Source organism: Triturus cristatus, chromosome 3_1 (genome assembly GCF_964204655.1).
Source record: "Triturus cristatus chromosome 3_1, aTriCri1.1, whole genome shotgun sequence".
Taxonomy (NCBI): Eukaryota; Metazoa; Chordata; class Amphibia; order Caudata; family Salamandridae; genus Triturus; species Triturus cristatus.
The window spans coordinates 728482885-728505170 of record NC_140583.1 but is presented as its reverse complement, the minus strand read 5'-3'; the positions used below and the strand labels follow the sequence as shown (position 1 = coordinate 728505170).

The 22286-nt window shown below is 45.0% G+C and overlaps 1 protein-coding gene across 2 annotated transcripts in view; it reads left to right on the top strand.

Moving 5' to 3' along the window:
• Positions 1–11530: 11530 nt before the first annotated feature.
• The window catches only part of SLC25A22 (solute carrier family 25 member 22), a 357355-nt gene continuing 346599 nt past the window's right edge, over positions 11531–22286 (top strand). The window contains exon 1 of one of the 2 annotated variants that reach the window (XM_085644868.1): positions 11531–11668. The gene's annotated coding sequence lies outside the window, so the exon portion shown is untranslated. Of the gene's footprint in view, positions 11669–12136; positions 12425–22286 lie in introns of those variants that run through there. The other variant, XM_085644871.1, reaches the window with a different exon arrangement.

The following is a 22286-nucleotide window of genomic DNA, read 5'->3' as shown; positions in this document are numbered from 1 at the left end:
GCACTATCTGCACTGATCACTGTCAGAATATCAGGGAGCTATACGGAGCTTAGCGGTGCTAAGAGTAGCAGACGCGAAGCGAAAGACAGACGTTATGCACACAGCATGTTTTGATTTCATCGAAACCCAGTTGAAATCGACATAATGACGACGGAAAGGAACAACAAAAGACGTGAAGCAGCAAATCAGTTGTTTACTAAGACAGTATCAACTGTTGAATTAGACACCCTGGGCATTCAAACTATCGCTAAAAACGGAGATGACAAGCGTAAATTATGGGACACATTATGGAAGGTGTCTAAGAAAGAACAGTCGAAGTGGTGGGAAGCTACGGCTTTACAGCAATATGTAGATGTTGGGAGAATCCCGCGTGGCCTCCGCATCTACATTATTCCTACTTTCCAGAATCCTGATCCTGAAATGATCAATGAATGGATGAATAATAATCACGAATGTTCATCAAACATGCTGAAAATATTGATTAAATACGCGGAAAAAGAATGCAATAAGTTAAATGAAGAGAGTGAAGATATTGTCAAGAGACTTAAAGAACTGTGTGACTCGGAGGAGTTTGAACGAGAAATGGCTAAAATGAATAAAAGGTTGAAAAAATAGAAGAAGAGACGAAAACAAAAAAACTTATCAAGTTTGAAAGAGATGAGATGGATTACAGTAAAGGACAAATCCTCACGTTTAGTAAAAAATTTGACCACTTGAGAAAAGGAACCACTGAAACCATTAATCAAGACCAGGCGACTACCTCCAAAACAGTGACCACAACAGTGGAGAAAGTGATAAATATCTCTGAAACTGTGGACAGGGATGAAGGTGATCCTCCAGAAAATCTAGATCCTCCAGAACCTAATGTGGTAAAAGATCGAATTTTAATGGAATTTATACTCCTGGCGAAAGGAAGAGCACAGAGTATACAAGCAAACAGCGAAAGCCCGGGCAGAGGTCGAGGGCGCGGAGGAAGAGGAGGAAACAGAGTAAGACGCGCCAACAGCAGTCTACAAGACAACCAAGTGGGAATGCAAACAAGGGGGAAGAAAGCCACAAAATGAAGGAGACAATGACAGTGGTAAACCTTTCTGATTATACTTTGTCTAAAACAGAACTTGAAGTATTATCGTTGGGGTTGTCCTTCTGCCCATCTTCCAAGTTCAATTACACAGAAACACGTATTGATTTATTTAATTTTGTTAGGAAGTTAAAGTTAAAAAAATGGTTTGCTAACAGTAAGACACCTAATATTGAGAATGTGAGAGCGGATCCCTCAATATTAACAACACACAATATTGATACTTTACATACGGTTTACGAACTTGGTAAAGTTGAATCTTTTATTGATGACCCGTTTTTAAACCTTATCAATACAGGTATTGACATTGGGATTAGTGCTGGGATGCATTTTAAACCAAAGTCTATTTTTTTACCCTGTATCAATAATGATGCCATTAATTGTTTTGAGAGAGGAATGATCAATGATCTGAAAAGAATTCAAAAGAAAAATTCTAATGTTGCACAAAACATGGATAAGAAACATAGAGAAGCATTAAAGAATCTAGAAGACCGGAGAGATATTGTAATCAAAAAATCCGACAAGGGAGGGAATGTGGTCATCTGGCCTCTCCAGATGTACTTAAAGGAAGGTGAAACTCAACTGTCAGATAGCAATAAACATTGTCTCACTACCAAAAATGCATATGATGTTGCAAATAAACTAGTGACAGACAGGTTAACTGATTGGCGTGATCAAGGGATATTAGAATGGGATGAATTCCTATTTCTATTATGTAAAGATCCAAAAATTCCAATATTGTATTTATTGCCCAAAATTCACAAAAATCTAAGATGTCCACCAGGCAGGCCCATCGTGTCCTCAAGAGGTAGTCCTCTTGAAAATGTATCTAAGTACGTTGATTATTTTCTGCAGCCTTTAGTGCAAGGATTACCCTCTTATATCAAAGACACGGGGGATTTTTTGAAAATTATCAGTGATGTCATGTGGGAAGACAGTTACCTATTAATGAGTATGGATGTATGCAGCCTGTATACCAGCATTCCCCAGAATCAAGGTATTGATGCTTGTAGATACTTCCTTAAGGGAAGATCTTTGTCTTTTCTGTTACACACAGAAATGATATTAGAAATGATTTCCATGTGTCTTAAAAACAATTTTTTCCTTTTCAACAAAAAGATATACAGACAGACCCAGGGGACGGCGATGGGAAGCTGCTTCGCCCCCAGCTTTGCAGGTTTATATCTCGGCTGGTGGGAGGAGCAGATTGTCAGAAACATCAGACAATATCATGACCACGTCGTCCTCTGGGTCAGATACATTGACGACATCTTTTGTATATGGAAGGGCACATAAACTCAGGCACAGAATTTTGTTACTGATTTGAATAACAATACATTGAATTTGCAATTCACCAGTGAAACTAACAAAAACTTTATTGAGTTTCTGGATTTACGATTAGAAATTCATGACAAAAAGATTTGTAGCAAATTGTTCAGAAAAACAACAGCTGGTAACAGTCTGTTACACGCCAGGAGCTGCCATCCTAAGAATTTGATTAATAGCATTCCTTTTGGAGAATTGCTACGTGCCAAAAGAAATTGCAGCACAGAAGAAAATTATGCACTGGAAGAAAAAGTAATGAATCAAAGATTTACAGAACGTGGCTATAGTAAAGCCACCATTAATTCAGCTATTGAAAGAGTAGCTAAAATAAAAAGAGAAGACATGTTCATAAGAAAAGAGAGGGTGGAAACCAATGAACAGTTAAGATTCATTACAACCTATCACAACCAAGCTTGGGATGTAAGAAAAAGTCTTAATAAATACTGGGAAATTTTAAAAACTGACATTGATCTTAAAGAAAAGATAGGTTTGCATCCCTCTATCACATTCAGAAAAGCTACAGCCCTAAAAGATGTTCTGATGACTAGTACAATAAAAGAAACCAAGAAAGGTAATGTGATACAGGGTTTCTTCACTTGTAATAAGTGCAAAGCATGCAAATTCAGTCAAAGCTGTAAGACTGTGAAACTAAATACTGAAAAGCTAGCGTACAAAATTTCGAAGCATTTGACATGTGACACTGAATATGCAATATATGCACTTAAATGCCCATGTAACCAATTTTATATTGGTAGTACTATCAACAAAGTAAAGAAAAGGATCCTGGAGCACTTTAGGGCTGTAAAGAATCATGACAAGCAATATCCGGTAGCCCGCCATTTCTATCAGAAACACAACCAAAATGTCAATCTTCTGAAATTCATGGTGTTAGATTGTATTCCCCTTAGGGAAAGGGGGGGCAGTCGGACATTGGAATTGAGGAAGATGGAATCGAAAATGATTATCAAATATGACACCATGTGCCCCATAGGTTTGAATCAGGATGAGGAAATGTCGATACATTTAAGATGAATTTTGTCCAAATGCTGCTTCTGTCGTAACATGTTTTTAAGGGTTTTTAAAGTTTTATTAATTTTGACACACAGCAGTCTTCCAAGTTAACAGTAATTTTTGGTTTGTTGCAGGATTGAAGAAATTAAAAACGAGCAGTTGTAGCACTCTGAATAGATGTAAAGAAGACACCACACTGATATGATTATCACTCACTGGAGTTATAATAATTTACGTGTATATGTAAACACCCATTTGGGTTGTACTGTTAATCGCACATTATTTTTCTTCATAGAAATGAAGTTAAAACATTTATGTTTGGTGCCAACATTGAAAAGTGAATCACATTTTCTGCTCTGTTTATACACTGAATACGATAATATTGAATTACAACTTTATTTGCAACATTGTAACAGAGAAAATGTTTTCTATGTTTACTACACGTTGACGTAATACGGAGACTGCACCTTTAAATGTATCACTTGCACTTTGAATCCCCGCCCGTGATCAAGGAGTGATTGAAACTCCGAAACGCGTAGGGAGATCTGTTGAATAAAGCACGTCTTGAAACAGAGGCCACGGCACCAGTGAGTTTTCTTTATAACTGTTAAACTGGATTGCGTTGGAATTTGTTGGGAGTGGCATCCCGGCCGTGTTGCCCGCCATTGAAGTGGCTTCGGTTTGCCGAACGATACGTTGGAATATATATATATATATATATATATATATATATATATATATATATATCCAGAGCACTCCTACGCCACCGCTTTGGAAAGCGCCCGCAAGTTCACAGAAAGGAGCACGGACCACAGTTTAGTGCTCGTGATGATTGTTTATTTCATTCGAGGTAAGCCAGCCATGACGCGTTTCGACTCCGTGGAGCCTTGATCACATGATAATGTGTGTGTTTTCCAAAAAAGAATGCTAGAGAGCGGGGAAGAGGAAATATCTAGTAGACTCTACTACTTCGAAAAGCCTTTCTCCTAAAAATCATATCTTTCACAAGTTCTTAAAAAGAGATTTAAAGCATATTGGAGATAAGTTTAAAAAAAAAAAAAATTCTAAGTTGTATCAACATGATGGGATCATATATCCAATAATGGTACCTATGAAGCCATTAACAGACCTTGGACATGTCCTAAAGAGCATGGTTGCGACTATGCTTTCATTCATATTACTTTATGTGGGCCAATATGTGTTAAGTCTCAAATATTTAAAATTAAGAAATAACTCTCAATATCATAAATTACAAAGTGCTTGTAAAGTGCCTATAGTGGTGATAAAATCTGTCCTTTACATTATCCTAAAAAGATCAGGCTTAACCTGCTCATTGTTAATTCACCAGATGGTCTTGGCTTCATGTAGTTTAAGGAATACACATGAGTGGCGGCTCGCAGAGGGAGTGCTGCGGGGCGGAGGCGTAGTGGAGTCAGACATACGAAGGCCAGGAGTAAAGTAAGTAAATAAATTAAACTATTTACCTTGTGCTCACTGCATCGCCTCCACCGCCCCACAGCACTCCCTCTGCGAGTCGCCACTAATCCACATGTTTCCTCAGTTCTAATTTCGAATGTTCTATAGCTATAGTCTCTACATTTCTGTTTCATGTATCTATTTGAATCAAAAACACATGGTGTGTCTTATGTGCACCCGAAGACAAGACTGCCAAACATAAGTTCATGAGAGCAAGTTGCTAGGCAACAATAATCCCATGGTGGGAACTGGGTCTAGGCATCAAATTCGCGTTCCTTTCCTATCAACCCATATAGAGTATAATATATATATAATCAAGAATGTTAAATTAACAAGAGAATCTGATATTCAGTGAAGATACATGGGTTATAGGGTGGAGGAGGATCTCATAAATGTACATATATTTCAGCATCTAAGTTATGTCCCATGTGTTCTTGTGTTCCCATTAACATGATTAATCTTGACACCATCCTTCTTAGGGTCATCTTTCAATCACCCCCCTTCCACTTGTTTTAATGTATTTGATGCCAAAGTGCCATAGTTCCTTTGCATCACCCCCCGTTTTCCCCAGAAATGTTTCTAGATGGGATAAGCAACGTCTCAATTTCTAATGGCACGGAGAAGCTGAAGGATTTTCAATCGCACTTTGTTCACAATGCTTCCCACATAAGGCTTGCCACAAGGGCACTCATAGATCACTAAGTCTGCATTGCAGGTTATGTGTTCTCTGATTGATTCTTTCGTATGTTCCACTGTGCAATCTGTCAGCTATTATATTTATTCCATGCTTGCATACTGTGAGAAGTTGGCCTGGAATATGCTGTCCACTAATTTAAGTGGGCACCTTGTACCAGTCCAAACAACCCTTATTGATGATTAGGTCAAAGACAATCTTTATAGAAAGCTATCCTTGTGGTAGCTGTGGAGAGCAGCCTACAGGCTAAGTCTCGAAGGAATGTAAAGCAGCTTGTTTTACCAGATCAGAACTTCCTGAATGACCAAATGAAAGGAGAACTACACAAGTGTTACATAAAATATATGTATTTATTACTAAACGCTCTCTACTAACCTCTTTATGAGATTAGAGCACAAGGCGCACAATACTTTATCAATAGAACAACAGTAAATAGCACAATACACATCAGGCTCCAGGGGAAGACCGAACCATATACTAAAGAAATGGTATAACAACAACGACTTCAGTAGACACAGTGCCTAGTGCACGTAGAATCTCTGGGACCCCAAGGAACCACCGAAAGGAGTGACACAGGGAACCCACGGAGGACGGGTGCAGTGTGAGAACACAGACGTGAGCTCCGTACAACTCTATGGGAAAGTCACGGTTGGAAAATTACAGGTTAAGGACACTTCGGAGAGGACTTCAAGCAAACCCTTTGGAACAAAGAAGGTTCTAAGGCCAGCACCCTTGTGAGTATCGAGGTACCCGTGTTACCTATCCCAGAGGAGCCGGGTGCATAGGGGTCAAGTGGTGTCGGAAACCCTCGTCGTTTTCAATGGCGTGATGCGAAGAAGTGCTGCTGCCAGGAAGATGGATCTGAGGTAATAAGGACCTGCAAGCAGAGGGGACAGAGTCTGGGTCAATTCAGCGTGACCAGTGGGGTTCGGTAGACGAATGCCCACTGATGTTGGGTGCTTCAGGTGCGAAGATAGGATGCTTGACTCTGCAGCCACGGGGCCCAGGAGACGTCGACGACAACCAAAGTCCGGAGGTGAGCTGTCCCACGAAGGATGTTGAGTGCTGGGGGGGGGTCAGTGTCCGGATTGAACACCAACAAGCCTAGGCAAGGGCAATCCACATGGGCAGAGGAAACAAGTTACTGTGAGGACCAGCAAGGTGCTGGGGACTCTCCAAGCAATGGAGAGTCAGGGCATGTCTGGAGCAACCAGGGAAGCCCAAGGAAATTCAAAATTACCTTCACAGGGACCCACAGGCCAACAGACCAGGGATAGCGAAGGGACCTCGAGCTGAATCACTAAATATGAGCCCACGGAACACTCGTGAAGTGTAGGTTGGAAATCTTCGGTGGAAATACTGCTCGGGCTCAGGACTACAGGTAGCCCAAAGCACAGCCTCAGGGATTGCCAAAAAGCATATGCTGCTGCAAACATACACAGTGCACAGGTGTTCGGGTTGCACGGTCCCCACAAGGGATACTAGTCTCAGGATTGCTGAGAGGTCAGATCAACCTCGGGGATGCTCGGGAGCCCACCTCCTTTGTTGCTCGGGAGAATCAAACTGGTCAGATGCGTTAAGGTGCCTGCTGCTGCAGGGGAGTAACTCCTTTACTCCAAGGGAGATTCTTCTGTCGTCCAGCGAAGTGTAGACCGTCGAAGTACGTGGTTCCTGCTTGCAGAGTTTAGTCCAGGTAAAATCGAAAGTCCTGTAGTCAGGGTTCCTACTTTATACCAAAGGAAGGAGTTGTACAAACTCTGAGGACCCACCTATGGGAGGGTCAGGACAGAGGGGTGGCTACACCCATGTCCTCTGTCAAGTTTCGTACCAGAGCAGGAGCAAATGGCTCCTGCAACCGGTTTAAGCTGGACTATGCATAGGGACACCAAATGTGCCCCCAGTGCAGACTTTCTGGCGCTCTCAAAGTGCACTTACTCTGCCCCAATACACTAAAGTCTGTCTGGGAGGTGGTCACACCTCCCTGTGACAGGAAACCTATTGTCAGGCCTTCCTCTGCTCAAGCTTGGCTCAGCAGCAGGAGGAAAGACCCGTGTCTGTGGCTGGCAGCATCCATTTTGTAATGCCCAGGTTGAGAAAGCTGGTACCGGGTGTACCGGTGTTTCACATAAGTCCCTCTAGAAGGGTGGAATCATACCTCCCCCGCTAGTTACTGGTGTGGAGGTATGATTCCAAGGTGTTTGACAACAAACACGACATGTTTCTATGCAGCGGTTTTAAAGTTAGCATTTCCCACTAGCTTGTAATGCACTTAAATATATATGGTTGGCTGCATCACAGACAACCCCGGAAAATAGGTTCAGAAGGCTGCAGAGGGGCTCTGCTCATGCAGGGGCACCCTCTCACATAAAACCCAGCACCTTGCCTTCAGGATTGATAAGGCCTGCCATAGGGGTGACTGATAGGTTTATATGTGTAGTGATTTAGAATAGATATAGGTAGCCTATATCTAAGTAAGGGGTGCATGCACCACCTTACATAGGCTGCAATAGCAGACCTGTGGTGCCATTTTGAATGGTCTCTCAGGGGTGGCACAATACATGCTTCAGCTCCTGGGAGGCCTCTGGGGTACCTATGCCCTGAGTACACGGTGTACCATATACTACGGACCGATAAGGGTACCCCAGTATCCAATTTGGAGTGTACCTAAAGTACATACAATTAATTTAGAGGAGAAAGCATATAGACTGGGGTCCTGACTAGCAGGATCCCAGTCAGTCTAAGTCGAAACTAGTAATACATCAGCAAAAAGTGGGGATAACCCTAAGAAGCAGATCCTACTCTCCTACACATACCTTGCCTCTTGCACATTTCCAGAACCCAGGTTGGTTCAGACAATTGGTGTTTTTTGCTATTTAAACTGAAAAACGTTTGTCAAGAGATTTCGTAATGAGGCCGCTTTCCTAAAGGTGATGCTTGCATGACCCGTAAGTCCCTCTTCAAGGTCTTCGTCTAGCTTTAATATTTTCCAATTTCTTTGGACAATTTTTTTGATTTCTTTATGTCTGATGTTATAATCAATAATGAGGCAGACCTTATCCTCTTATGCATCTCGTCTACGAAATATCAATTATTCATCCCTAGGTCATTTTAGTTCCCTGTCAATAGTATTTTCATGAATTTCAACTGGATAGCCTTCATAAACGAATTGCAACTTCATTTCCCCAATTTGCTCTTCAAAATCCACTATTTCTGAGCAGTTCTTTTTCGTTCTTAACAGTTACCAGAATGTAGTGCTCTATCTGAGACTCTTGGGGTGTCCATTATTTCCATGGGATGCTGTTCCTTTGTGGTGAATTTTTGTACAAATGCACATTTTTTTTATAGAAAACCTCGATGTCAAAAAATGCAATTCAATCCGGACAGAGGGTATGTATGAAGGACATTGAGATTATTCTTGTTAAGGGACAGAATGAACAACTCCAGGCTTTTACAATCTCCTTCCCATAACAAAAAAAGATCACCAATGAACTTAGTCCATAATTTAACATGTTCCAGTGCATTCTGATTTTCCATTGTCCACACAACATCAGCTTCCCAGAACATCATGAGGAGGTTAGCATATGTTGGGGCAAATGAAGTCCCCATAGCCGTGCCTTGCTTTTGCAAATAATGATCTCCATTAAAAATAAAAACATTTTGGGTAAGGCAAAAGTCTAGAATCTCGATTAGCATGTTGGAGTGCTCCAAGTAACTGATCATTTTATCTTGTATAAAGTGCTTTACGGCTTGTATGCCATCTCTGTGCCTGATCGATATATAAAGTGAGGCCACATCAATTGTAGCCATTAAGTAAGTCTCTTTCCAAGGGATTTCCTGAATTTTATTTTAAAAATCCATGGAGTTACATAGATAGGATGGAAGAGCTGCACATATGGGGCTAGAAAAATATCTATAAATCTTGAAGTATTTTCAAGTAGAGATCCAATGGAACTTACGATGGGATGACCAGGGGGATTTTGCAGGTTCTTTTCTATTTTTGGTAAGAAATAAATTATGGGAGTGATTGGATGTTCAGTCTTGAGATATTTGTGTCCTTCATAATCAATGAGTTTTAGATTATGCCATTCCTGTACTTTTTTGTGATACTCCAGAGTAACTGCCCACAACAACTGTGCAAATTATTGCAGTCACACTGAGTACAAAAGAAAAACATTTCCCAACCATGGAGAGAAATATCTCTGCATGCAGGGACATTGCTGTTTTGTTTTTAATAAATGAAAACTTGCATTGGGGGTTGTTTCTGAAAAACAAGAATTGCCTAACAGGTCAACTTGATGTGGTGGCATGACCAGTATTACTATTTCTCAAAAGTGTTCCTGTAGTGTCTGGGTAAAATTCACTGCTTGCAAGGCTTTCAACTCTGAATTTGGCAGGTAAATCATTCCTGGATTCACAAATGCAGGGTCTGCCAAGCCAGGGGTATAGATGCACACCCGCCAGCTGCTAAATCACCCATGACAAATTGGTTTGAGGACTTTAAGGTCCTCTGAGACTGATTACTCTCATCTAAATGTTAAATTAGGTATTATTTTATTACAGATTAAAATCAGGCCAAACTGAGTTATTTGCCAGAGAACAAAATGACTTCCTTGTTTACCCAAAATCCTTCTGTGACTGGATTGTATAAACTGCTTGAGTCAGTGTTGTATTCACCAGCAAAACAGCACAATTGCATTTTGAATATGATCCTGAATTTGTTGGTAACTGAAATCCTTCTATTTCGGGAGCAAATCTCAAAATACAGAGCAGAAATCCTTGGCTTAATTTCCTCCCTTTCATGGAAAATTTTACACGAATTATATTTTCTTTCAGAAATTGGACAATTTTCAGTCACCCCTTAACTCTAAATCGGGTTCATTGCAACAAAGAAGCTCACATCGATGAAAAAGAGCACAGAAGCACGGTATGGAATATAATTCTACATAACACTTCAATCAGTGCTTGAGATGGAAAAAAAGAAGTGCAGGTACTCTATACCAGAGTACCTGCTTGTTTCTGAAAAGTGCCGGTACTCTACAATTAAAAACATTACATCTCTCGTGAGAAGTGCCGGTACTCTCCTTCGCAAAATAAAAAGTGCCGGTGCTCTGTACCGGACAGTACCGGCCTATTTAAAGCACTGACCTCAATGCAAATAAGTAAAATATATGCTTTTCAAGTATTCTGGTGCCTGAACCTCACAAGTAGGAAAATATGCTTCAGAGAAGGCTGTTCTGGGTCTAAGAATGATACTTTTAACAATTATTATAGTACTGGTTTGGCTAAGGTTCTAAGACCGGTATAACAATGATTTGGGAAAGTCAGTTGGTCCGGCTTTAGAGTCCTCTCCATAAAAGAAAAAAAAGCCTGCTGTGGTGGAAGTAATCAAACATGTACTGCTTTTGGCATGCAATGCATCTATGAAATACATAATGTAATGTTATGATTTACTGTGCTTTAGACACTCAAACTAGCCCCTCGAACATTGCAATGCAAGCTCTTCATAGCAGATGGGATGACACATCAAACAACAGCCAATAGCATGGCCGAAGAGTAATCCTCTCAGCGGAGTCAAAATCCACTCAAAGTGTAAAGCGTGGGTAACAATGAGTCATACAGAAAGCTGACCTAAAAACAAAAGAGGATTGTTTTCTTCTCTTGAGTAAGAAGAATTTGAAGATAACATGTTGGTCTTATGATACGTTGGAGTAGCCCATTCTTAATAATCCAGAGAAAGGAACGTGCTTCTCTCTCAGGTTCTTGTTAGCCGATGTCATGAATATTTCATACGGTTCACGGTGACGTAGGCACAGCCGCGGTCGCCCCAAGGTTTGTCGGGCTAAGCTGATGCTATATAGCTTGAGGCCTGCAGGGGGCAGGGTTGCCCCTGATTCAAATGAAATGTGTTTCCAGTACACTTAGACACCTCCTCTCCGTCTCCCATTGCTCGAGCAGAGGGACTGGGATCCAGGCGTCAGCAAGGAAGGAAGAGAGAAAGAGAAGAGTGCGTAACCCTGGGTGGACCTACGAAGCCGGCACATCCTTCGGAAGGCAAAAGGGACCTCCTCACGACCCCTACCGTAAGTGGACCGTGACAGCTGTGTGCATGTGGACCAGCTTGCATGGAGGGATGCAGGCTCTGTCTGCAACTGCTCGCCCCCCCCTCCGCGCGGCTGCTTTAAAACATGCACACGTGAATACTGGATGTCTTCACCTGGTTTCTAGGGCCTTCGGGAGGGACACAATGTATGGTCTGTGGGGAGGGGCTAGGGGCCGCGATGTTGGCGGAGGGATAAAGGGGATGGGGGTGTAACTTTTGTTCCGTGCCAGGCGTCGGGCTGCAGTGCATTTGAAATGATCTGTCTTGACGGCCCCCGCTACACCATCCCTCCATGAGACACCCCACCCTCGGCACCCTCCTCCTAGAGGAGTTGTTGAGGCAACGGGCTGTTCAGGAGAAGTGATGCCTTTAAGTATGCGGGCTATGCGCGGATAAATATATATTTACATATTTTGTTGGTGGGGGAGTTGGGAGGGGTCAATCACGTGCACAGCCAGCGTGGAATCTCCTCTTTTGTGTTTGCAGCAGATGCTTGGCTCAGAAGAATATTTTGAGATACGCAAGAGTGACTATTTTGGCAGTGATGGAAAAGTACAGGTCGTTTTAGGAGACTGGAAATATAACAAGAAAGAATAACATATGAACACGTGGGGACGAACACGGTTTTAACACGTTCGGGACGGTGACCGTCTCCATATCTCCTGTCTTTGAAAAGCGTGCTCGGAGCACCGGTGGAGGAGGCGCGGGTCTTCCAGTGCACCTCAAAGGAAGGCGGGTAGGGTCCCCCGGAGCTCTCTGGTCATCGGGTCTGAGTTCGAGGTCATAGATTAGGTTTTGTGCGGTGGGGGATTCCTGTGTGCTGTACGAACATAGAAAAACGCTTTCACTTCAAAGCCCCTTTAAAGAGCTGCTGCAAACTGACCTTTCAATGGTCATTTTCTTCTTAAGTCGGTGGCGGGGGAAGGGGTAGGGGTGGTGCTTCCAAGTATCCCCATCCCTTGATTCCTCTTAATGTTTTTTTTTAAATTAATTACTATATTTTATTAAACTATCTATACCTTCTTTTTGGGTGACATGGATATGCTCCCACCTTCATATAAAGCATGCCGCAGATCTCTTCCCATGTACAGTAAATATAGCTGAGTGGGTCAGTGCACCCGCTATAGAGGTCATTCTGAAGGTTGTACGTCGACAAAGTGCTTGCTATTGATTTGGACAGCTGTGATAACTGCATTCTAAAGTGGTATGATGAAGCCACGCGCCTGTGCAGCAAACACTAAATAAGGATAGGATTTTATTATTATAATGCAGGTTTACATTTCTTGTAAATTATCGCCATCCATGCAGAAATTAGAATACCTCTCGCCTACCTCCTTGCAAGCCACTTTCCTTTTCTGTTCTGGGTGCATGTTTGCTTTATCTTTATGCGTCTTTATTTACACAATGAGAGACTTTTTTGTGAGCAGATTTCCTGCAAAGGAAAAGGTGGACGGGGAAAATGAGTGCACATATAAATGTGTTTTCTTGTAGAGGTCACTTCAGGTTTAGCCACTTCAGGTGCTTTCAGAGTTACATCAGCCTTTGGGCCCTTCTGCCCTGCAGGCGCGGAGGGATTGAAGCTGTGTGTTAATAATAAGTATGTTTTCTGTGTATGCTGACCACAGATGTCCAAGGCTAAAGCAGTGATAGCATGGCCAAAGTGCTGACATAGATCAAGACCGGGGCAGATGATGTAGCTGTGCCATGGTGTAAACGCCCTTTCAGAAGACTCTTTCAGTATGATCTTCAATGATGGAGAGCCCAGTGTTCGCCTTGACTTGCACATTGGTCACCCTTCATTCCATCCAAACAAAACACTGGGAATGTGACTGATTTTGTTTGCTGCCATGTTGCCCCATCTGTCCAGCTATACAAGACCGGGATAATGGCAGAAGAAGCAACCTTTTTCATAGTCCTCAGGTAGCTGCCATTGGCAAGCCCCGCACATACATTTTTTTCTCCAAAATGACCAGTTTCCCTTTGCAATTTTCCAAACTAAAAGTTTGACCCAGTCCAATGGACTTTAAGTTAAGTTCATTTCAAAATTAATTGTCCTTCAGTAGAGAGCAACACTTTTTTGGGGGGTGCTGGAGATGCTGCCCTAAGTCTTCTAAGGTTTCAGTACCACTCGCTGGGCGCAGGTGCATCAACCAGAGCTCGTCAGCTCAAGGGAGCCTTTTCAAATAGGAGGGGGGTGGGCGCACACTGCCTCACACTCCAGCTCTCAGTTTGCCCCGATGCATCATAATAAATGCAGTGCATGGTAACACTTTCTTCTGTGTCAGCATTTTTGTTTTTCACCCTTGTTGGTGCAGCCAATGCTGTGTATCTCTAGACACGTGTTTCAGGATAATTGTCCTTCAGTAGAGAGCAACACTTTTTTTGGGGGTGCTGGAGATGCTGCCCAAAGTCTTCTCAGGTTTCAGTACCACTCGCTGGGCGCAGGTGCATCAACCAAAGCACCAACAAGGGTGAAAAACAAAAAGCCTGACAGAAGAAAGTGTTATCATGCACTGCATTTATTATGATGCATCGGGGCAAACTGAGAGCTGGAGTGTGAGGCAGTGTGCGCCCATCCCCCTCCTATTTGAAAAGGCTTCCTTGAGCTAACGAGCTGACGAGCTTTGGTTGATGCACCTGCGCCCAGCGAGTGGTACTGAAACCTGAGAAGACTTTGGGCAGCACCTCCAGCAGCCCCCCAAAAAAGTGTTGCTCTCTACTGAAGATGGAAAATTACCCTGAAACACGTGTCTAGAGATACACAGCAGTGGCTGCACCAACAAGGGTGAAAAACAAAAAGCCTGACACAGAAGAAAGTGTTATCATGCACTGCATTTATTATGATGCATCGGGGCAAACTGAGAGCTGGAGTGTGAGGCAGTGTGCGCCCACCCCCCTCCTGGTTCTGTTATGAGGCTCACAATAAACTTACTTCTGCTTTGATGCCTGTAGGTTTATGTAGACCATGACCTTAGACACGCAAGGCTGGTACTATTGCCTTCTTGACGACTGTGGGTGTAGTAGTGTCATGTTGTGAGTATAGCCACACTCTAGTGTTGTTAGGGTGATGGCTGCAGTGAGCGTACATTAGGGTTAAGTTATTGCTTTCCTCTGGCTGATCTCTCAGATTCATCCAGGGCATCGCAATCTGGGTAAAACACTGCCATGCCTGCAATGTTAAGGCCAGTGCGATGAAGTAACTATTCTCTGCTGTACGAACGCAACAGGTTGGGAGGTGGTGGGCAGGGTATATTTCATCGTCCCTTACTACTCCAGGTTCTGGGAGCTGTTTGGTAATTCTGCTGTGACCCCCACCCCTTGCACATGATTTAAACCCAGCATTCCTCTGTAAGATATGTATCCATGTCAATGGCTCTCATCTGTATGTGTCTACTTTAATCTACACAATAATGGTACAAACTAAACGCAAGTCAAAAAGTCGATTAGTGATGCCACTGTTAAGCAGATCCACTAAACCTAGTAGACTCCAGCTACCCACACACCCTCCAAGCTATTCTGATTTTTCTTCGAATTCCAAAAACCGTTTCATTGCTTTGCAGGAAATGTACACACCACTGTTTCTTTAATTGTGCTACATACATTAGTACAAAGTTTGTGTTAGGCGTTCTAAAGCTTCAGCTACCCCATGACATTCCTTCATCTCTGCATCCCTACCATCGGTCGCTAGAGCCTCACCTTACCTACGGCAGGGCCCCTTGTGCATAGTACAGCAAATGTCCATGCCTTTGCCAGCTCAAGCGCACACCTTCTCCCGCTCATACTTTTTTGGTAGCTCTCTAGGGATGGAGGAGAGGGTTAGTATTGCATTTTGTCTGCTTCTACCATCTCTGTTGGTGGAAACTCGCATGCTCAGGAGCTGCTAGTTCTTTGTAGACATTGAATGTAAAGATGCTGTGCGGAATAAGCTCACCATGCCGTTGTACGTAAAAGAGCTTCTGCTCTGTCCTTGGCTGCAGCTCAGATTTTTATGTTTTTCTTGTGTTCTGTAGTGAGCACCTCTAGGGCTCAATATTGGAGTTACTCTAGATCCGCAAGGAGCTAGACCTGGCAGCTGCAAGCAACCATTTGAGACACACATTGTTTCAAGCCCCTTTCACTTGAACTGCCTACATGCAAGGTCAGATTCTCTCCTTCCTGCGTGGGTCTCGCCACAAGGTCCACATCAGTTTATGTCAGAAGGTTTCTTCTTGTGGCCCTGGATTCATGAGATCACCTTGTCGAGTACCCACACAGGAGTGATGGCCTGCTGTGAATCGCCACGTCTTCCAGGCTTTAATGACACTTGAAAGAGGTCATGTGCTGAGGTAAGTATAAGCTCGCTTCACTCTGTACATAAAGCAGGATGTGAAAGTGCCCCATGCACTGGCACCGCGATATGTTACTCTCCCCTCAGTCTGAGGGCGCATAGCCAGTCGTAACATACTCGTCTCTAGTAAGTTGTGTGCTGTTCATAAGTAAGCCTAGTTTGTACCCCTAATACTGCTTCCTCATGAAACCCGGACCAGATTTAAATTCTTCATTAATCAATTACTTATTAAGACCCTAATGAGTGTCTGCTTCTTCCCCTTGGACACCTTAGGATCATAGGCAGTGGTCGCAGTGAGAGGGACCGGGTGCTGCAGGCTGCAGGCGAGATAAACCTATCTTGGGGTCTTATGCACAGGTATAGATCCTCTTCCTTTAAGTAAAAGTCCTCAATGGCCAGTGCATGAGTACCTTGTAGAGGTGTATACTCTGCATGTCTATGCTTCATTTCTGTCTATTCCTTGTTTGCGATTTGTGGAACACATGAATGTATGTCTTTCCCTTCATCCTCGTCTTCTCCCCTTCACCATTAGTTTGAAAGCATTAGCTGTATTAAGTGGCACATTAGTACCGAAAATGAACTGTTACATTTCTCAAATGTCACATTAAACCATATGTGGCTGAATGCTGAGGTTATAGAAGACATCTCCCCAACTTCAGTGGGTATAACTTTGTAGGGCTTTTTTTTTTTTAAAGTTGATCATTTCTTGCGATGGCTTGAAAGCATGCGTCTGGTGATTTTATGGTTTAACATAATAAAAGTGACTTTAAAAATGGCAACTAAATTAAAAGCAAGTTGATGTTGTGTCCACCATTATTACCTCTGACAATTCCAAAAATGTTAAATTTTAAAAGTTGTGTTTGTGACATGCATTCTTAAACTTATCTAGCTAGACCCCAATAACCCATAGTAATCCTTAAAGCTTCCCACCTCTAAACCCTTAAAACCCAGAACTACCCATTACCTTAACTACCCCTTGTGCTACCATTCCTAAAACATAAAAAACACTCATTACCCCTGTATGCACCCTACCCTAAAAATACCTTATTACCCCTAATTCTACACTTCATGAACCCTAAAAAAACCTTACTACCTCTTAGTGCTACCCTTTTCTGAACCCTAAAAATCCTTTCATGAACCCTACCCCCCTTAATATGCTTATATGATGCCCATCCCTTAACCCTAAAACCGTTACTACCCCGTAATGCTACCAATCCCTGAATCCTACCTACCGTTTACTACCTCTTAATGCTACCCTTCCTGAATCCTAAAAACGCCTGATTAGTTCCCAGCCCCATTCCCCACTTCACTGTAAATGCTCCTCTCCACGTTAACTAGAGGATACCCCACCCCCTTTCCCCTGCTCCCAGTACACGTGCATTCAGGATGCTCCCTTGCCCCCGCTCCCAGTAAACTTACCTATGTCTTATAAGGCATAATGCTTTTTTCAGTATACTTTTTTTGTAGTCCCAACTTTTTTTTCATTTTATTTTTTAGTAGACATTTTTTACACAACTTTTTTCCAATCTACCTTTTCCCCCCACAATATTTTTAGTGCAACCCGATATTAGGAGCCAGTATATCGCCAGATTGTGTTCATTACAAAAAGTGAAATTGCTTGAAGACTTGTTCCGTATATCCAAGTATAGAACATTTTATTTTCATTTAAACACATTTGAAACTTGCGTTTTTTGGTGAAAGTAAATGGGTCTTCCCTCAGTGTGAATCCAGTTCATGTACTGGTTAGTTTCAGAAACAAAGAGGCCAGGATCGCCTTTCCCTGTTCCTAGGTAACAGGGCATTCAGTCTGCTCTTCATGTTCTCTAAACAAAGGCATCCCGGGGCAAGGCAAGAATACCCGAGCATGGTCCTGTGCCAGGTGTCGACTTGCCAAGCTAGACCTTCGGACGAAGAGGGTTAATAAACCCGCTGATCTATGGGGACTAGAGTATGGGTGTGCAGCTGTGCTACTCCGGATTAATCTGGCAAATAGCCACCGGTGACTAAGGAATAACCTTAAATGTTGTTGCATCAAACTAGCTGGACTGAAACTGGCTACTTAAAAGGCCAAGTCTTTGGGGAACAGGAAATATGCTAGGGATGCATAGAGCCGTGCAAGCACCTGAAAATGGGAGGTGGTGTTATCTCTACGTTTCAAGAACGAGTTCACCAGTTGCAGTTTGTCTTTGATTCTTGAGGCCTCTTTAGGGAAGAGGGGAGCAGCACAGTCCAACGACACCCGTTTGTGTGTGAAAAAGGCCGCTTTATTGAAACAGGTGCACATTACAACATAACCTAGGCCTCTGCCTTACAAAACGATAACCTCACTGTACATCTTTAATTACCTCTGCTGATCTATCTCCCACCCTTACCATACCCCTCCCCCCAAGACACTCTTTAAACCTCAATAAAAACTTGCATCAGAGCTGATCAACTGGAAATAGGACCTCTAAGATCCCTTCCGTTTTCCTACCTCAATTACCCTTTGAATCCCATTGAACTTCCTATCCAACCTTGAACTTTCTATGTCGACCAGGCGTGAACTTGCCTACCGGTTCCTTTTCAGCCTGAACTGCTGCTCACAAACAAACTTCTGTAAATCATGGCAACTTCTCAGTCAACCGCAGTATGCACCTGAATCAAGCGACACCGAACACATAACGATCCCCTTGCTCACCTGTCCCAGTGAAAGCAAGCTGGGCCCCCTTTTGTGCCCAGTCCACACAAAACCCCCACTTCTCTTTCCCAAGGGATAGGCGGGAGAGGGGAAAAATGATGGACCTGCCTAGGGACCAGCCACTGTGTCACCAAGACAAAATTGTGGCTGGTGCCCCAACACGGATAACTATATATACCTTGGGCTGCAAAGTAGCCCAACTGTAGCCCAAAACCCCGGTGCGGTTGCTGGACTGCACCACCTTCTCCAAACACCCCGGGAGTCTGCCCAGTGAAGCGCCCTCGGGCCATCGTAACCCAGTCTATACCCAGTCGTAAACCCTTCTCGCAACACCCATGCATCTTCTGTCTTGTCGTAATGAGCGAGCCAACAAATCAATCTGTCCACCTTAATGAGCGTAAGTGCTTTTCCCACCAGATCCCTGTCCTCCCCGGCCCGACTGAAAGCATCTAGTTGCCTTGCTGTCCACCTGTCGCTGCCCGTACCCAGTTGAATAACTGCTCCCACTTGCTCCAAAGCAGGCAACCAGTGGGTGTCTTCCGGAGCACTTTGAGCACTCATGTCAAAACTTACAAATTTCCTTGCGCACATACCTTTGTTTAAGTCTAAACAGGCCCCACTTTGGTTACTATGGGTTTTCCCTGATCCCTCCCCGGGTGGGGTGGCCCTGAAAGGGCTTGTAAATGATTGGCAGACAGCTAGTCGTAAATACTGTCCTAGCGAATTTCGCTGGGCCCAAAATGTGTTGCCATAAATTGGTGTCCAACTCCCTCCATTGTGCGCCTAGGTCCACCGCCATGCGTGCCTTAAACTCCTCGTCGTACTGGTTCCATGCATAGCTGCTGTAGTTTAATTGGGCCATTCTTATCACGTCCATATATTTGAAGGGTGCAACCGACCTCTCAGGATATCTCACAGTAAACACTCGCATATATGATAAACGACGCTGTCCAGTTTTCCATAGCCATTGGCACTCTTGGCCACTTTGAAAACTCTAGTTCCTCTTCTTTAGACCCTTCCTTAGACCTCAATTCTCTGTGGAGAAGCTTCATCATCGGGACATACTTGCCTTTCCAAATCTTCTCCTTTGTTGTCTGCATCAGGTGGGCCCCCGGTGGCTTAGCCCCCTGCATGTAAGGCAGCTTCTTAAACATGACCTCTTTACATCAACTTGTCCCCAGACTCTGCCTGTGTGTCCTTCTTCGTCTCCCCCCCGCCCCAGTCCCCCATTTGGCATCCTCCTTGCCCTCTGTCGCCCCCTGCTTTGAAGCGTCCCGTTTCTTGTCCCTCTGCTGCCGTGTGGAATCACCTGTGCACACTGTGGGGTCCTCCGTGCCAAATCCGGTGTCCTGCACATACCTCCCTTCCTACAAGTGGTCCTCCCGCTGTCCTGGGGCTCCCATGCCTCTGTCCCAATGGACACCGTTGTCGTGCGGGCCTCCCCGCTTGTCATGGATCTCCATGGAGCTGGCCCCAATGCAGGTAATCTCTTGCGGGTCTCCCCGGTTGCTGGAGACTCCCTGACCTCCTCAAATAACCTCTTCATGCAGTCCTCCTCTGCGCCTCGCTAGCTGTGCCCCTTAACCTGCCTGGGGGGTGCCGGAACCATACTTCGGACTCTTACCTGGCACCAAGGTCAGTGCCCGCCGCTTCGCTATCGCCTGCTGTCTCCACATCCGTTCGCGATCTCCTGAGTCCCGCTAGGCCCTTGTATCCTGTAACATTCTAGGTGCAGATGAGTTAGACGACAACCCCCCCCCCCCCCACGGGCTCCCATCACCAGTTATGCACTTCAATTTGGCCCTCATCGTCATCCCTCAATTCCCCCTTTTCAAGACTGCCTTGATCATAATCCATTAACGCGTCCTCGTTATGCGCCAAATCCCCCAGTGCCCATCTATTCCCCCAATTGGGCATTACCTGTATAGAGAGCATTGACTAAACGTGCGCCAACTTACCGGGGCGTGACGTACCTTGCCCTCCCCACCTCTTGACTGTGGCATGACGCGCAGTCCTGTATTCCGGCGGGAAGGGGGGCGCCCTCAGCTCTTTTGCTCACTGCACCGCCACGGTCACGCTTGATCTTCTTGTGGCCGTGATCTTGCCGTCCCCCGAAGCATGCCAGCTAGACGCGCAGGGCTTCACTGACTCGTCACCTCTGCTCTGATGGGCTGCACTAGGCTCTCCCATGTCTGGCCCCCCCAACCAACCTATTGACCTGCAAAACAGAGACATGGTCCGGTGTGCTGGGGTCTAACTCCCCCTGCGACCGCTACTTCCTCTGCCCCCTCCTTTCTGTGGGACCTCCATCCTCCCCTACAAGCCTTCCATAAACCCTGCCTGGGCGCTTCACTTCCAGTACACTGGCTCTGCTCCCCCACCTGGACCTGCACAACTCCCGCCCGCCCCAAGGATCACCTCCCCGTCACTCCACACCTGTGGCGAGGAGAGGAAAGGGGCGCCAGGCCCCCTCCCTCAACCTTGTCCCTGTGATTTGCCTAGTGTATCACCCCTTGCAGCCCCCCCATGCTGCCCTAACGCTTGTCGGCGCCTGCTCCAACCAAGTATCATTGCCCCAATCAATTGTGTTCCAGGACCCGTTTTGGGGGATGGGGGACCCACTTCCCACTCAACCTGCTCCTTTGGAGCCTCCCCCGCCTCTCAGTCTTGTTATACTTCCCTGTAACCACTGGTTGTTGCTCCTGCCCGGCTGCCACTCTATCCCTCATTAACCTAATCATCTCTGCGAAGCCCCTGTACCCCCCTGCCGAGGCCCCGCAGCTTCCCATGTCCATCCACTCCTGCATCCGCCCTTGTCCGGCTGCTGGGGACATGCTCCTCATTCCCTGCCCCTCCCTTCTTTCACTCGGGCCGCGCAAATGACTTCTGCGGCCTGCCCACTTCATTAGCTTGCGAGGCCTCACCAGAACTACCTGAGGCCTCGCACAATGCCCTTACTGATGCCAGGGACCTGTCCCTCACCCGCCTTCCTCCCCCTACTCTCCACGGGCCACGCTACCACGCGCGGCCCTGCTCACCAGCGTGGCCTCGCCACAGCAGCCGGAGGCCTCATACACCACCTCTTTTGCCACAACTCTCCTCCGCGCCGCTGCTGCGACCGGGGAGAGGCAGTATCACATCCCCCCCACCCAGCCCTGCCCCACACCTCTTCTTGGTACGGGAGCGGCCCCTCCTGCCTACCTGGCACACCGACTTCACCGACCTGCACGGGCACTTGCAAGCCAAAGTTGCAGCCACTACCCCATCGCCCGCCCTACACATTATGGCCCCCTCGACGATGAGGTCAAGCAGTCCTGCCTCTGTCAGCAGCCGCACAACTGGGCCACCTTTTCATCTATGCCGGACATCACGGTAAGCGCTTCAAGACTCCCTATCTAATTTATACAGGCCAAAAATGAAGGACCTGCTAAGGGGCCAGCCACCGTGTCACCAAGACAAAATGGTAGCTGTTGTAGGAGAGTAGGGTCTGCTTTCTATGTTCACCCCCACTTTTTGCTTTTGCTTTACTGGTTTTCGACTTAGATGTGGCTGTGGGCCTGCTAATCAGACCCACAGCCCTGCTGTTCTCTCTCT